The 5,731-nt window shown below is 34.6% G+C and overlaps 1 pseudogene; it reads left to right on the top strand.

The window, feature by feature from the left end:
* Positions 1-2,345: 2,345 nt before the first annotated feature.
* LOC138428829 (olfactory receptor 4A47-like) lies at positions 2,346-3,276 on the top strand (annotated as a pseudogene).
* The last annotated feature ends 2,455 nt before the right edge of the window (positions 3,277-5,731 follow it).

Below are 5,731 nucleotides of genomic sequence, written 5' to 3'. Positions count from 1 at the left end.
TAAAAAAAGAAATAGCACTGAGAAACCTGTAAAAACTATTTATCATAATACTAAATGGATCAATGCAATCCCCACCAAAAGCTCAGCAAGTAATTTTGTGGATATCAGTAAACTCATTTTAAACTTTAAAAAAAAATAATGATTGGATTATATATTATATCTAAAATTTTAATATATTTAATTGTTTTTTATATAATTTTCATATATCAAACCAAATTAAGGTGATTAAATTGAGTACTAAACAAAAGGAAAGAAAATCTTGCTATGGCAGGTGGGGAAAGAAATAACAAATAAGTTCACTGTGACAAAATTTTTGATTATTTTTGATTGACTTTAGTCTCATAAAGATTCTTCTGATATTATTTATGTGACTTTGCCTATTAAATATCTTTATATATAGATAATTAAAAAAAAAAACTCTGGGGGAAATCCCAGCGAATTAATTAAACAAGAATCAGTCTTGGACACATTCCAATTGTAAGACTCAATGATAATTGCAACTGATAATTCCCCTTAACAGGGAGAAGATGTTATCCACTTGGTAACCAGGATAAATTTTTCAGCAGGTCTTTTTATAGACTTAAAGTATGACAAAAAAAATTATAAGAATGTCTTCCAAAATCTCAGTCAATGAGTCTGGTCATATTAATATGACAGAATGAAAAGGGCTAAACAGTCAAATATTATTTTTCTTTTTGAAGTTAGTAGGAAATATGTTATTTCTGAAAATCTTCCCTGCCAAATAACTAGTTCATTTCTTCTATGTATATGTAAGATTTGCTACTCATTTTGATAAATTTCCTAACATGGTAAACTTTTGTTTTTCTGGGTGTGCACCATGGAATTCCTTTCAAATAATCAACACAATGCTAAAAAAATGTGTCTCTGAATAATCTGAAAACTCCATGGAGAAAGTGGACAGATAGTCAAATGAAATAAAATGCATCCTCAAGTAATAAGGTGACCTTTTGTCCTCTGTTGTCAAATTGGATGAAAAATAATTTCAAACCTTTACTTGTAACTTAAAGTCACTCTTAGATTCTGAACAAACCTCCACAAGGTAAGATTAGCAGTAAGTAGTGGAAACTAGGCTCATAATTGTGGGACTGTCTTTATTATGTAAGAAATTTAATTACTTTGAAATCAATCAAACAGCTTCAATTCTAGATTTGTCCCTTAGAAATGTATGATTTTGGGAAAATAAATGAGATCTTCTAACATTAGTTTCCTCAATTATAAAATGAGGATTACAGTTCTTGCTGCTCTAAATATTGTAAACAGTAGACTGTTACTGTATGTTTAGAATATATTCTAGAATCTTTTAGCAGTAGAGTGATGTCATTTGGGCTGCTTCAGCAGAACCGATTGTTGGAGGCTAGAATAAACATGGAGAGACTTGGTAGGAGCCTATTGCAGTGGACCAGGAATAAAATGAGAAATAGAGAATGATCAAATTTGTGATATATTTTCATAGTAGAGTGAATAGGATTTATTAAAGGCTTATGAGAGTAACAAATGAGTGAGGAGTACAGCAATTTTTTGTCTGAACAATAACATGGAAAAAGCATTTAATGAGATAAATAGGAAACATTTATTTAAATTTTGTATAGAAAATGCTTATGTTTATTATGGACATTTAAAAAGTTTTTAAATACTAAATTGCCATTCACTTGGATGTCAAAATTAGAGATGTTGCAGATCCAAGTTTGCAAAATAAGAAGAGAGGTAGGGGTGGGGACACAAAACCACTGCTGTAGCATTTAATTGTCAGGAAAAGGGAAATATCCACCTAAGAGCCTAAGAAGTGTCAGTGAGGTCTGAGATAATTCAGGACAGGAAACTTCCATTCACAGTTTGATCTATCCACATTGATTATGTAAATTACCTCAAGTGGGCCTCAAGTATTAGACTTTTGTGACTATAAATGCTGCACTTTTTGGATTTCTCTAACATTTTTTTTTAATTAATTCAATTCTTTTTTGCACTTCAGCAAAGCTGAAGCTTTGCTTCCTCTGGGAAGTCTTCTGTCATACCTGTTTGATACACTCTTGTACTATGACTCTCAGCACTGTTTGAATATTCATTTAATGGCACTAATAACCTGAGTCTGGAATTGCCTGATTTCTTGTTGTGTGTCATAGCATCGAGGGACAGAAACTCTGTCTTCAAATTGATAATAAAATTGTCCATGGCACATCAGACACAAATAGTTGTTCTATACTCATTCTTCTAACGAATGGAAAAAAAAAATTCTTACATTTGAACATTTCCCCCCTTTAACTTTCCTTCCTTGTTTTGTAGGCAAGTTGCTTCTACTATACGAAGTCACCTCCTGTACAGATTAGATGGAGTCAAAAAACAATGTAACCTACTTTGTTCTCCTGGGACTCACACAGAATCCAAAGGAGGGGAAAGCACTTTTTGTTATGTTCCTGTTTCTCTACATTTTGACTGTGGTGGGCAATTTTCTAATTATAGTCACTATAATTGTCAGTAAGTCCCTGAAAACACGAATGTACTTTTTTCTTGCTTGCTTGTCATTTATGGATATTACTTATTCCTCTTCTATTACCCCCAGATTGATCTCCGACTTGTTCTTTGGAGAAAAAACCATAACTTTCAAATCTTGCATGACCCAGCTCTTTACAGAGCACCTTTTTTTCTGGATCAGGGGTCTTCCTTCTGCTGGTCATGGCCTATGACAGATACGTGGCCATCTGCAAGCCCTTGCATTATTTGGTGATCATGAGGCAAAGGGTGTGTGTTGTGCTGCTTGTGGTGTCCTGGGTTGGAGGTTTTCTGCATTCAGTAATTCAACTTAGCACTGTTTATTGGCTCCCTTTCTGTGGCCCCAATATCATTGATCACTTTCTCTGTGACATGTACCCTTTATTGAAACTCGTCTGTACTGATACCTTTGTCATTGGTATCTTAGTGCTGGCCAATGGGGTGCTGATCTGCACTGTTGTGTTTCTGCTCTTACTCCTCTCCTATGGAGTCATCCTGCATTCTTTGAAGAACCTGAGTCAGGAAGGGAGGTGGAAAGCCCTCCAGACCTGTGGTTCCCACATCACTGTGGTTGTCTGCTTCTTTGTTCCCTGTATTTTCATATATGTAAGACCTGCTAAGACCTTCTACATTGATAAATCATTGACTGTGTTCTATACAGTTATAACACCCATGCTGAACCCACTAATCTACAGTCTAAGAAATTCTGAGTTAACTTATGCTATGAAGAAGCTCTGGAAAAGAAACATCATATCCCATATTAAATAAATGCATCATCCATCATGAAGGGAGTCATTTGACATCAAAGTTCATTTTGTTCGAATGCAAAAGTCATTTTAAAAGTTGTTCTGATTTCTCTTTCTTCAACGAGTTTATGGTAATAGTAATTAAACATTACGATTATACAACCATGGTATAACTGCAGTTTTCCTACTTTCTAGAATATAAAGACTATAATTACTTGCCCATCAGTGTATCTAGAATGATGTAATGCCTATATAGCAAGGAGTTGATATGTAATGAATTAGAGAGTAAATTTTTACATAGTTATACTGATTTTTCATCAACTTATGCGTTTATATTTTTATTCTTTTTCAGGGACAGTGTAATTTTTATTCAGCATCTTGTCATTTAAGTTAGCATTTTTACTTATACAGTTTAAAATGTATAATTGTGTATGACTTGCCTATACTGTTTTTCACTTGCATTATACACAACATTTTTACTTTTCTACTTTTACTGTTTACAATGAAACTGAAGTAAAATAGATAATAAATAGCATAAGTGAAAGCTAAATGCTACAAAAGTGTAGTCACTCAGTAGAATCCGATTGTTTGCCACCCCATAGACTGTAGTGCACCAAGCTCCTCTGTCCATGGAATTCTACGGGCAAGAATACTGGAATGGATTGCCATTCCCTTTTCCAGGGGATCTTCCCAACCCAGGGATGGAACCTGGGTCTCCTGCACTGCAGGCAATTTCTTTGCTGTCTGAGCCACAAGGAGATCCCAACAATATGAGGTGAAATGTAAAATGAATTTTCTATTTTTCTCTCAGCTTCTTCCAGTGCTCATTCTCAGAGGCTGACCCTAAATTTCTTTCTTAATTATTATCTACTAATCTTTTCAGATGCAAGTGTATTCTCTATACGTATATTTCTTTGTTTCTATATATGCATCACTTGCTTTGCTATGCAATGTCTTATAGATATGCAATATCATATAGATATTTTCATACCAGTCCATATGTATTTCTTAGATTTTCTCATTTTTCAAAACACTCTTTATAAATTTATATCAAAATCAATGTCTATTCTTTTCATGAGATTCTCAAACTTTTTAGGACAGTTATGTTTCCAATAAATGTATGTTTCTGAATATGTGCAAATATAAGGTCCTAGGTATAGAACTGTTGATATTACATTTGATTCAAAGGTCATGTAGTATATGCATTTAAAATGATGATATTGATATGTATTGCCAAAATATCATTCTCTTTTTCAAAATTAATTTTAATTGGAGGAAAACTGCTTTACCATGCTGTGTTGGTTTCTGCCATACAACAGCCCAAATTAGTCATAATCATGCACATGTCACCCTGCCTCCTAGCTCAGTCAGTAAAGAATCTGCCCGCAATGCAGGAGATCCGGGTTTGATTCCTGTGTCAGGAAGATCCCCTGGAGAAGGAAATGGCAACCCACTCCAGGATTCTTGCCTGGAGAGTCCCATGGACAGAGGAGCCTGACACTCTACAGTCCAGGGGTTGCAAGAGTCAGACATGACTTAGTGGCTGAACCAGCATCACTTCCATCTTGAGCCTCCCTCTCTTCCCCCGACTCCACCCCTGTAAGTCACCACAGAGTGCCAAGCTGGGCTCCCTGTGTTATATAGCACCTTTTCACAGTTATCTGTTTTACACAAGGTAGTGTATATATGCCGATGCTACTTTATCTGTTTATCTCATTCTTTCCTTACCCTACTGTGTCCACGAGTCCCATCTCTATATCTGCATCTCCATTTCTTTCCTGCAAATAGATTCATCAACACCATTTTTCTAGATTCCATACAGATACGTTAATATACTATATATTTTTTTCTCTTTCTGACTTAATTCACTCCAAACTATTGCTCTTGAGGCTGTACTAACAGTTACTATGTCTGTGCTTAGCTGCTCAGCTGTGTCCTACTCTTTGCAACTCCATAGAGTGTAGCCTGCCAGGATTCTCTGTTCTTGGGATTTTTCAGGCAAGAATACTGGAATGGGTTGCCATTTTCTCCTCCAGGGGATCTTCCTGACTTAGGAATCTAACCTGTGTCTCTTTTACTCACTGAGCCATTGAGGAAGCCCCACTAACAGCTGTTGTTCTGTCCATAGTCCATGTGGATTTTTTTGACAACATTCTCAACAACCAGTACCTGATAAATATATGTATTACATCTGATTAAAGTTATTTTTTACTTTAATGGCAAACCTTTTGATATAATTAAGTTTGAGTATCTTCCCACATGTTTAATTTGATTTGTATTTGTTTGTGGATTATATATATATATATATATATAATCGTTAATCTGATTCATTCATTTTTTTATTTTTATGAGAGATTTTTAAGCAAGAGAAATGATCTCTTTTACATTGTATATATAGTTAATGTTTTCTGGCTATTTGTTTTTAACCTTTTATCCTATGTAGAATTATTTTTGCCTGTAAAACTTTTTGTAGTTTA

This window comes from Ovis canadensis, chromosome 24, assembly GCF_042477335.2.
Source record: "Ovis canadensis isolate MfBH-ARS-UI-01 breed Bighorn chromosome 24, ARS-UI_OviCan_v2, whole genome shotgun sequence".
NCBI classification, from domain to species: domain Eukaryota; kingdom Metazoa; phylum Chordata; class Mammalia; order Artiodactyla; family Bovidae; genus Ovis; species Ovis canadensis.
The sequence above is the reverse complement of the archived record's forward strand: the minus strand, read 5'-3'. Positions and strand labels throughout refer to the sequence as shown.